Source organism: Artemia sp. Qi Xiang Cuo, chromosome 3, assembly GCF_049724085.1.
Source record: "Artemia sp. Qi Xiang Cuo chromosome 3, ASM4972408v1, whole genome shotgun sequence".
Lineage (NCBI taxonomy): Eukaryota > Metazoa > Arthropoda > Branchiopoda > Anostraca > Artemiidae > Artemia > Artemia sp. Qi Xiang Cuo.
In genome coordinates, this window is record NC_142796.1 from 49,990,504 (window position 1) to 50,003,214 (window position 12,711).

Consider the following 12,711-nt stretch of genomic DNA (forward strand, 5'->3'; position numbering starts at 1 on the left):
ATCAAAATCATAGTAGAACTCATCAATAACGAAATCCTTATCCTTTGTACCATTAATATTAAAGGATATTATTGAAAACTCCAAAGTCATTGCAAAAAGTGGGAGCGCGACATTATTTCCTTAGATATAGGGCAGGACAAGCTATAAGAAGTATGATTTTTACCACAGTTAGCACACTTGGGAGCAACACTACAAGGACTATCCTTAGTAGAAATATGTGGCCCAGCACATCTGGCACATTTCGGGACATTGCTGGTGCAAGCACTTTGAAAGTGATCGTATGATCGGCATTTGAAGCGGCATTTAGGTATTTCTTTAAATACGTGAATTCGAAAAAAATCATATCCCACTTTAATTCCTTCTTTGAAATAAGCAGACTGAGTGAAGGAGTCTTCAAATTCCAGCTTGACTGACATAGTCTGGCCCAGTCGATTTGCACTTATTATACCTTGCAGTCTTTTAATAACTGAAAGGTCAACATCAACTGGGAAACCTCTGAGAATCCCAAAAAAGCGCTTGGATCGTACTTTAACTGTTGCTCCGGTAATAAAGTTCTGAACGGATGTACAAAAATCTTCAGTTGCAGATTTATCGATATTGATATTACATCTGTCTTTAACAGGTTTCACACTACAAACTAATTCATGGCCAGCTATCTGATCGAGAACAGATTTGCGTTTAATCGGATCAGAAAGATTTGAAGGTACTTTAGAGACAATAACTGTCGTATGAGTGTCAATTGCTGGGGTAGGTTTCGGAAGTTGAGGAAAATTCAACTGATAATTGTCAAGTTTCCCTGACATTTCAACAACCACTTGTTGTAGCTCATTAATCTTAGAGAGTAAAGAAGTATAAGCATTTGCAGGGAGACATGGCACCTCTGTAGGTCGCTTTATCACAAACGTAGGTGCAAAAGTGTCACTACTGTCAAGAGATCTTAACAGAGAAATAATGTCACTAAAATGATTAGAAAGAGCATTGTTCCCCTTACGTACTGGGCAATCCAATTCAGGTGCACTTATTTGCCACAGTAAACTTTTAGCTTCTTTGACTATATTCACGTCAAAGAACTCCATACCATGTCTTTTAATAATATCCTCCTCAATTCCGCTTAGCAAATTGCTTTGAATAAAATTCAGAACAGGAGAATATACAAGTTCAGGTATTTCATCAGATCTTTTCATGGCTATCGCACTCACCACAAATTAAAAAGTCTCAATATTAATTCAGGAAAAAATACTGAGTTAATAAATATCGAAATATAGGTCAAACTAAAAACACAGTAGATTCCATATTATAATCCTCTTAAAGTTAATCCTTTTAACTCAGGTCATCAACTAATTTGGAATAAATTCTGACCTCACCAAAATAAATCCAGACAGGAATAATATCCAATTCAATTTTGATGTTACCTCACTGAACTCTGAAACGAAACTGAACTGGTCTTGAATTAACGTGTTGATGCATAATTCAAGCAAGGAAGTAGTAACTTTAACCGGTTTTCCCATTCGTCGCTATGCTAAGAACGCTAATTAAAACTATTCTGTCTTTTGACATTATCGAATATAGTGCATGAAGATGTTGGATATATTTTTGAACACATTATGCAAAAGGATGAAATGATGCAAAAGACTGAATCTAATAAGGGAGTTGGAAAAATTCCTTCTCTAGTAATTTCCTTCTCATTAAACATTTTTTTGGCCCTCTTCTTCATCAGTTCCGGTCCTCCTACATTTTAAAGCTGGTGCAATTCTGTGTTCGGAGAACTTATTACCATCAAGCTCAAATACCCCTTTTTACAGGTCATGCATTTGGTTTTTTTCTGGGTATGGACATCTTGATTTTGGCAGGGGCTACTAAAACCATACTGACACCGTTCCAGAGGATCCAAATTAAAGCCTCAATAATGTTTTGCAGCACCGATTGGGTATCTTTAAGACCTCTAATTGAGATTTTTGATGCGGTGTAAAAGGCTGTCTTCGATACTACTTTAACAACTCTCCTTCGGATGTGATATCTTTACCTAAGCCAGGGTTTTATAAGCCAATACCGAGAACATGCAGAAACACGGCACGGATTGATTACCTACAAGAAAACTCCCTTTGCCGCGTAATTAAAGAATAGCTTTATAAAAAACTGCATCTCCATTTAAAATGGCCACCTGAGGGAGGCTGTGAATGAAAACCCATAATTTTGATATCCTTTTAAGGAAGTTCAAAACGCACATTTCTCCGAAGAAAACTTAGAAGAATGGCTGAAAAATTTCATATAAGACTTACATTTTTATCGGGTGGCAACATGAGATCTATGTGCATATAATCGAATTTATATCTAATTGTCTGTGTATCTTGTGTACACTATTACACTGTTTGTCCAATTGTCAAGAAACTTTAAAAATTTGTTGACTACAATATTTTGAAGGTCTTCGGCAAAACTATTCCCCCTCAAGACCCTCTTAATACTCTTCACGCTGAGTGAAATTAGAAATCTTTCAACACAGGCACTTGAAAGTTTTTTGTTGGCCAAGTCATTGATATTTTCTGCGTATTCAGTTAACCGCTTAGCTAGTTTTGAATTCTGTCATCTAACACACTTTGGAAATTATAGAATTTCTTTTTCAGAAAAGTCTATGAATTTTCTATTCAGCAATACTTTCTAAATTTAAAAGACTATAGTTATTTTACGAGTGGGGAAAATTTTCTGCGGGTGGAAATTGTCGGGGAGAGCTTCATGAGGAGAGGGGGAATTTTCCGTATTAAAATCAATTTGACTTGCATATCTTTTTCTGGCACTTTGCATATGCAACCAAAATAAATTAATTATTTAATTTGTACAATTGTAGGCAAAAAGAACTTTATTCAATACTAGATTAACTGTATTATGGAAAATATAATGTTTGAAAAAAATTGATGTTCACCTTTATCGATTAAGTGGATTATAATTTTTTTTTTTAACTTCTGTACTCGATTCCCCAATGAAGAGGAATTGTCGCGGGGAATTTTTGAGGGGTCGGAAATATCTTTGCTGGAGGGGAATATTTTGGGGAGACTTTTTCCAGGGGTAATTTTCAAATGTGTTAAATTCAAAGTGTGATCTTTATTAATTCCTAGAGACATTTTCTACTGGGAAGGGGAGATTTTTCGTAGGGGAGATTTTTAGGGAGAATCTTCAGCAGGGGAAATCTTCCTTGAATTTCCTTTCTTTTAAGAAAGAAAATTTCTTTTCCTTTCAGATCGCAGCAATGCGTGCTGAGTTAGCTACTTTGTCAGTAAAAATAAGTAAAGTCCTTATAAGATGAAAATGATATCGAAGCCTAATTTGGTAAATTTTGGCGATACGGCTCATTTCAGCTAAAAGGTGGACAAAAACTGCCTTAAATGAACCTGAAACATGCATTAATTTCGAATGTGTGTGATTTAACTTACAAAATATATTTGTGGATTCTCTAAAACATCCTCTTTCAGCAAGAGCCAACATATTTTATCAGAAATGCACGCATGTATCGCTTTGTTTGAGTGTCTCACCATGAACTTTGAAACTTCTTAGCAAATAATTAAAGCAAACTAGTAATATAAAATGCATTGACGCACTTTACTTTGACTTTGAATGTATTCCTACCTATTTTTAAATAAACTAAGTATCTTTACATCTTTAAAACTTTCCTCCACGGAAGGGTTCAAAGACTCGGATAAGCCTTAGGCATCATTAAGTCTGTCTGCTTTCCGCCCTCTAACAGTTAGTCATAACTGGTTCTTGTCACTTAAGTGTAAAGGGTAGGAGGGAGGCTGCCTGCTTCTAAATTTCCTCGTATTCAGGCCCACTTTCATGCCACCAATCATGGGTACTGAAAATATGTGCATAAATCTGATCTGAAAAAAGCACTACCTACCTACCTGTCTGCTAAGTATTCGAAGTTGGGAAGGACTAAGGGGAGACATTAAACTAAATTTACTTTTTGAAAGTCGGCACATCAATTTAATCTAAATTAACCTAACTTAGAAGCGGTAAACCAAACCAAACCTAACTGAAAAGCAATAAACGTTTCTTAACCCAACTAACCTAAATTAAAAGTGGCTCATGTGCCTCTGAATTTTGGAGAACATTCTGTTTTGCATATTTTTAACTTTTTGACAAAAAATCCAGTTCGCACGTTTTTTGAATTTTGAAGAATTCTGTTCGCCTCTCTTTGACTACTTAAAAAGCGCGTTTGTGTGTCTCTGACATTTAAAAACGCCCTTCACATGTCTCTGACTTAATCTTTTAGATGCAATCCGGCTGGCACATTTCTGATTTTTGGAAAAACCCTTTCTCCTGTCTCTGACTCTTGAAAAATCCCATTTATTTGTCACTTACTTTCTAAAATCCCACTCACATCCCTCTGACTTTTGGAAAATTATGTTTGTATGTTTTTCTAGCTTTTTGAAAAAGTCTCCTTCACCTGTCTTTGATTTTTGAAAAAATTCCTTTCACGTGTCTCATGCTTATAAAAATCCCGTTCACGTGTCTCTGACTTTGGAAACAAAATTCTGATTGCATGTTCCTGACTTTTTGAAAAAACCCAGTTCGTAAGTTTCCAACTTAAAAGTGGTTCATGTGTCTCTAACTCTTGAAAAAAACTGTTTCGTAAGTTCCTTACTTTTCGAAAAAAATCTTGCTTAGGAAAATTTTTTTAACTGTCTCTGACTGTTGAAAAATCTCTTTGTTTGTCTCTGACCTTCACAAACCCTGTTCGCGTGTCCCTGAGTTTCGAAAACATTCTGTTAGCATTTTCTTACAACTCTTTGAAGAAAATACGGTTCCATTGGTTCTGGCTGTGGAAAAACCCCCTTCAGATGTGTCTGACTCTTTAAAAATCCTGTTTATGTGTCTCTGACTTCTGAAAATCCCATTCACTCGTCTGTGATTTTCGAAAAATTGCATGTTTTTCTGACTTTTGAAAAAATCCCGTTCATGTGTCTCATACCTATGAAAATCCCGTTCAAGTGTCTCTGACTCTTGAAACAATTATGAATGCACGTTTCTAACTTTTAAAAAAAAATTCAGTTCGCAAGTTTTTGAGAATGGTAAAACTCCGTTTGCTTTCGAGTATTTCTGACTTTGATAAATCCTGTTCACTTGTCTCTGACACTTAAAATTTTGAGTTTGGAAAAATCCCCCTCAGCTGTGTCTGACTCTTGAAAAATCCTTTTCATGTGTCTCCGACTTCTGAAAATCCCGTCCACTCGTCTTTGACTTTTAAAAAATTGCATGTTTCTCTGACTTTTTAAAAAAAATCCCTTTCACTTGTCTGACTTTTGAAAAAAAACCGTTCGTGTGTTTACTAATACTACTACTAACAACTCACCGTAGCATCAAACCACCTGAGGCCAACACAGCTACGCACGCTCCTCCTCTATCCCAATTTATTCAAAGCCTCCCTTTTTACACCCACCCACGAAGTTCTCATTTCCTTTAAATCTTTCTTTGTGACGTCCTCCCACCCCAGCATGGGCGCCCATATGGGGGGCTGGCTGAATGATGCTGCCTTATTTTTGTATTTTTGTTCTGAGATTTCTATTATATAGCATTAAAAGTGCCAATTAAATTAGGTTTGCCCCCCCCCCCTGGAATTCAGCGTATGGGCGGCCATGCACCCCAGACGAGGACGACTTGCTTTCTGTTTAGCCCTAGACGGTTGGACGAAAAGAACAATATTTGGCAATCTGTCATCCTTCATCCGCAAAACTGGCCCTAGCCATCTCAACCTTTCATTCATTATAGCCCTAGAGAGCGGTATTGAACCACATTTTTTGTATAGCCTATTGTTTGAAATACGGTCAGTCAGCCGGGTACCTAGAACTATCCTTAAGCAATTTATCTGGAAAACATCTAGCAAATCTTCATTCGCTTTTCTGAGTACCAATGCTTCAGAGCCATATTTGACCATTGCCATTACCGTAGCTTCCAATATTCTAATCTTGGTTTGCAAACTTATCTTCCTATTCTTCCAAACTTCTTTTAACTGTGAAAAAACGCACTGGGCCTTGGCTATTCTACTTTTAGCATCTTCACTGCTCCTACTATGTTTACTAATAATACTACCAAGGTAAGTGAAGCTGCCCACCTGATCAATCTTTTCATCACCCAACGTCACGTTTTCATCTTTACTTATTCCTAGTCTTAGTGACTTAGTCTTCTCACCCTGAACATTTTGCTCACACTTTCATCTAGGATGCTTAAATCATCAGCATCATCTAATTCCAGGAGACTTTTTCCTCCCCATTTGATTCCGTGGTCTTCCATTGTCTTTCCTGTGCTCCTTAAGACAAAGTCCTTCAAAATAATCCATGTAAAGGGGGATAGAACACAACCCTGCTTAACTCCTGATTTAATACACAACCTGCTGGGAACCTCATTTTCTACCTTAACCGCAGCAGTGTTATTCTCGTACATAGCACTAATCACTCTAATGTATTTGTCTGGTATACCATACAAGGATAAAACCTTTACTAAAGCTCTTCTATCAACAAAATCTAACGCTCGCTCATAACATATAAAACTGAGGATCAAAGGTGTTTGACAACTCAGGCACTTCTCAATGATTAGCCTAAGAGTGAAAATTTGGTCGATACATCCTCTACCTTTTCTAAAACTGCACTGTTCTTCTCTTGAAACTTTGTCTACGGCATTTCTCAGTCTAAAAAGTATCATATTACTAAGTAATTTTCTACCTACAGAGACCAGAATAATGCCTCGATAATTACCAAGCTCCCTTTTATCAACTTTCTTATAAAGTGGCTTAATTAAGCTTTTCCTAAAATCGTTAGGTACTTCTCCTTTTTCAAAAATCATATTCATAATCTTAAGTAACTTATTTCTATTCTCAGAGTCACCATATTTAAGAAACTCATTTACCACCCTATCAGCACCTGGAGCCTTATCATTTTTTAATACTTTTAGTACTGTCGCTAATTCTTCCTCACAAAACAAATCTTCCTTCACACCCAAGGTATCACAAACCTTTTCATTTTCCTCTGTATTTTTTCGTGCAACTCTATCTCGGTTAAGCAAATTCTCAAAATCAACGGCCCATCTCTCTTTAGTTCCTTTCTTATGGCTAATTGTGGCTCCATTCCTATCTTTAACTGGGCCAAGTCCGGATTGACTAATCCCTCTCGTTCGTGTGTCTCATACCTATGAAAATCCCGTTCATATGTCTCTGAGTCTTGAAAAAGTTATGCATGCACGCTTCTAACTTAAAAAAAAAATTCAGTTCACAAGTCTTGGAAAATGGAAAAACTCCGTTCGCTTTCGCATATTTCTGACTTTGGAAATATCCCACTCACCAGTCTCTGACATTTAAAATTTTTACTTTGGAAAAATCCCGTGCACCTGTCTCTGACACTTGAAAACTTTGTCCGTGTGCCTCTGACTTGAAAATCTCTTTCACAAATCTCTAACTTTTGAAAAAATCTGTTTGTACGTTTCAAAGTTTTTGAAAAGAAAGCCATTTTGTATGTTACTGACTTTGGAAAATCCCGTTTACCCGTCTCTTACCTATGAAAAAAACTCTTTCATGTGTCATTGACTTTTGAAAATCCCTCTAATTTGTCTCCGACTTCTGAATTTTTTTGTATGTTTTTAACTTTTTGGAAAAAAGATCCAGTTCGACAGTTTTAACTTAGAACAATCCTGTTCAACTGTCTCTGACTTTTTTAAAATAACGTTCATGTGTCTCATACCTATGAAGATTGTTGAATGAATGTTCTATTTGTAGGCTTACTAAGAACAACCTGAAATTAAAGGATAGCTGTTACCCCAAAAACGGTAGCTTAGTCCCAACGTAAGACTAAGCTGACTTCAAATGGTGAGAGGCTAGGGGGTAAAAACTCTTTCTAAAAGTAACTGAGGTTATCATTTTTGTATTGGTTATATTGGGATCATTATTTTCTTGTGATTTTATACTGCATATATCCTTAGACCCAGATGCACTAGCGTGGGTGTGATAATTTAATGTCCTGTTTGTTGGTAGGTTTTATTTTGCTTATAATTACAAGTACTGTTCTTATAGAATGATGTGCTTTGTACCTTGTGATCGATAGGGCGTGTCGCCCTAACTTACCCTTTAATATCTCGTTAAGCAAATCAAAATCTTTCTACATCCTAGTTGCTGACCAATCAAAATATAAATCACTTCCTAAGATAGCCGTTTATTTGCGTCGTTCAAAACATAAATTACAGATTATTGTTTCAAAACTGTTCAGAAATGGGTATGCAAAATAAGAAGTAAATTACTAAGGATCACGATTACGATCTTCGATAATGGGAATGATTTCCTTAAGAGATAAATTAATCAACATAATGATACTTATTAGACTAAGAGATCCTATAGATAACTTATTAAGACAAGAATAACATGGTTTTCGGAAGGGGAGAGGGCGTGTCAACCAACAGTGTCCTATATAGAGGTGTTATTAGAATAAATGAATTTAGGAAGTTTTGCAAGTTTCAGACTCAAGAAAAACGTGGCATTTTTCCCTTTCAAAGACTGTAATGAAAGAATGGTTAAGATGGCTAGGCTTTGCTTTTCAGATTAAGATTGAAAGATTGCCAAAGATTATGCTTTTTGACCATTCATCGGGTCCAAGCGAAAATCTGGACACATCAGAGTGGGGTAAAAAGGGGTCATCGGAAAGGATTTAAATGAAATTGTTAGTCTTTGGAATAGGATAAAAAATGAAGTTTTAATAGAATTAAGGGGGGGGGTGATAAACTTCTAGAGTTGTATGGCTGTTTGTCGGGCTACGTTTGGAGAGAACCAGTATTTTTTTCTATGTTTGATTCTGCCTTATGGCCCCCTTAACCCATGGAGTTAAGGATATAAGTTGAGGTCATTGGAAAAACACTTCGGGTTTTGGGGTTTTTTGGGGGGCGGGGAGTGACCTAAGCCAATGAAATTAAAGCTCACAATAATCATAACTACATGAAAGTTTCCTCTGTTTTTCTTTACACTTGTCCTTATAATATGCTTAGTTAAATATAAATGTTAACATTATATTCACTTTAGTTTTCCATCTTTTAATATTAAAACTTAACTAAATTGTAGCAAAACGTTCTTCTTTCTTGAATATCACCATTGATTTTAAACATTATTTAAGGCCATCGGAAGACAAAGAGAAGTGGACCAGCAAACATTTTTACAGGGGGAGGCATAGTTTTTGGGGAAGATAGTCCCCACGTGACACACTTAGCGGCTTAAAATGGGAAGCCATAGTGGTAATAATAACTATTAATAATTGCAAAAACTTGTTACTTGCAACACAATTAGCAACACTTATAGATCTTCATGAGATGCCTTATCGTTTATTCTTAAAAAAAAATCCTTCCAACACAGAGCATTTGACCGTAAACAGGCTTAAGCAATTCTATGCTGCCCTAGAAAAATGCTTAGAGGAAATTAGAACCTCATGAGAGAGGGAAAATAGTCAAAATTTAAATATTTTAAGGTGGAGGACGACTCTGTGCAGTTTTGCCTGCCTAGAGTCGCTTTGTACTGCAATGATTTGTTAACAGTAGTAATAACAGTAGTAAAAACTAATATCCAAAAAATACACTAAGAAATTTATTTTAGTGATGTAACAAAAAATTGCTGGCCAAGACTCTTAGAATTTTTTTTTAGCAAATCGAATAATTGCTGGAGATATCGAAGCACTACATTCAGAAGTTAATAACATAGCAAAGCAGGATAAATAGCTTGGATAGTGTAAGCATTGGCGGAGAAAAGAGAAATTGTACTATTTTGTACAAGCTTTAAAGTTTGGTTATTTTCTGAAATTAATTTAAAAAACATTTTTCACAAAACAAGTTTTTCAAAGAAAAATAATGAGCTTCATTAAGCCAAAAATGAGCAGAAATAAATTCAAATAATCTTTCAAGCGTTAAACTACCACAAATCATCACCAATAAAAACGAAACCCAAATCGAACAGAAATTACAATAAATAACCAGTTCAAGCTCAAAACGAGCAAAAGTTAACATGATTAGGGCTGACAGCCCCCATGACTTCCCAAGACCAGGACATAATTTTCTCCTACTAGAAAAAAAAAATAAATGACCTCGGATTGTCAGTTTAGTATTTATATACTAATATCTACTCCTTAAAGTTTTGATAATTTTTTATTTATTAAGTTCACAAGTTTATTATTCGTGCTGGAGAAAACCTATGAGGGTTTGCAGTCGCGTGAAAGTCTAGCTAATTACTTATCTATTAACTCAACTATTTACTCAAACCTCGTCTATTTAATTAAATATATCATAAATAAACCAAAAAATAAATAAACGGTAACCTATATCTAAAAGATAAAAAAGATAAATAAATAAATAACTGAATTAAAAATAATAATAGATAAATAAAAAAAATAAAAGAAAAATAATATTAAGAAATCCAGTCTCCATCGCTCTTCAATACTAAACTCCTTCGAGAAAAAATTACCAAACTTATTTACAATTACAGACTTATCATCAGGGGGTGAACCCTTCAAGCTGTACTTCATCCCCTCCAATTTCATCATTCCCACCGACCACTTCACTTATCAGTTTCCATGTTTTTTTTTTGTATTTCCTGTACTATTTGAAAACTTTCTACCATAATATTCGGTCATAGCTTTGTGACGTAATTTGTTCATTAAATTGCGCTTTTTTTGAACAATTTAAGCGAATTATCACTTTTATCATCTAATAATCATTGGTAAAACTTAATCCTTCCCTTTCTTTCTTCCAATATTTCACTTCCTGTGTTGCCCTCCGATCACTTTCGACTGTTAAAAAGGGCACTAGCCCTTTTGAAGTTTTTAACTTAGATAATTTCGGAGACTAGACTGCCTTTCCATGACGATAAAATAAAAGTTTAAAATGGGGATAAAATCCTTTTTAATAGACAGTGTATAGAAATTCACAAAAAATACCAGATATTTCGGTAACTGTATATGAGACCGAAATATCTGGTATTTTTTGTGAATTTCTATACACTGTCTATTAAAAAGGATTTTATCCCTATTTTGAACTTTTATTTTATTGTTTGAAGTTTTTACGACAACTCCTACTATACAAAGTACACTGATCTAAAAAAAATAACTATTACATTTTGCCCAAATTCCTCTTTACTTAAGCAGCGCTATTACGCTGCCTATAGTCTTTGGACTATATTTAAACAAATGGCTATCTCAAAATTTCTATAAGATACATTTTGGGAAAATATGACGTGTTTGCAGCTCCCCTCCGATCACTTTGACTCTTAAAAAGGGTACTAGAACTTCTGATTACCAATCCAGTGAGCCCTCCGAAGTTTATACAACCAACATTTTTAGAAAAACCTTATATACCCCCAGGAAACAACTTACAACCCTTGCCCTGAGGGCTGTGTGTGGGTAAGGGGGGCGCCATTCTCGAAGACATAACTTCCGGACCTTTCAACTACTCTGAAAAAAATGTGTATCATAAATTTCGACGGACGAACAAAAATCTGGATCCAATGTATTTGGGGAAGTGATGGGCGTAGAAGGGGGGTGGGTAACCCTTCAAACAATTTCAACTATTAAAAAGGGCACTGGGCCTTTCAATTTTCAATTGAATGAGCTCCTTTCGAAGTTTCTACGACAAGTCCTTTTATGTGAAGTGCCCTAGTCTAGAAGAAAAAAATCAATAAATAAATAATATACTGTGCCCACATCGCTGTTTACTTAGGCAGCGCTATTGCACTACTTATGAAATATCTTCACGATACAGACTAGTCTAGTAAGTAGTGTTTAATTTTTCCGAAATTTATTGGCTAAGTTTTTTATTTCCAACCCAAATAATTCGCTTTTGAAAATTGTTTGCTACCATTGTGTGTCAACTAATGAAAATTTTATCCGAAACTTTTAAGTTTATCATTTGACTGGTAAAATTATCCAGGTCCATTTTTATTGCTGTCTTAGGGACAAAACCACAAATGAACAACTACCCTGAACAAAATATCTATCATAAATTTTGACGGACGAACAAAAATCTTGATTGAATGTGTTTGGGGAAATGATGGGTGTGGAAAGGGGAGGGTCAACCTCCAATCACTTCCGACAATTGAAAAGGGCACTAAAACTTTCAATTGAATGAGTTCCTTTTGAAGTTTCTACGACAACTCCTTTTATGCGAAGTGCCCTAGTCTAGAAAAAAAAATAAAAAAATAAATAATACACTGTGCCCACATCACTCTTTACTTAGGCAGCGCTGTTGCTCTATTCATGAAATATCTTTACAATACAGACCAGTCTAGTAAGTTTTGTTAATTTTTCCCAAACTTGTAGGCTACGTTTTTTTTTTTATTTCCAACCCAATTAATTCGCCTCTGAAAAATGTTTGCTAACATTTTGTGTCAACTAATGAAAATTTTATCCTAAAGTTTAAATTAATCATTAGAATGGGGGAAATTATCCAAGTTCATTTTTATTGCTGTCTTTGGGATAAAACCAAAAATAAACCAGGAAAAACAGCCAGTATTTTGTTAAGAGAGGGTATTTTGAATTAAAAGTAGCCATGGATGGCAAATTGTCTATTAAAGTTTTAGTATTGATGAAGTTTAATAAAGTATATACCATTTATAAATCCTGTTCTCCTGTTCTTTGTTGACAAAAATAAATTCTCTTGTAGTTTCATTGATTGAGTCATGGACACCCATAAGCTGAATTCCAGCAGTAG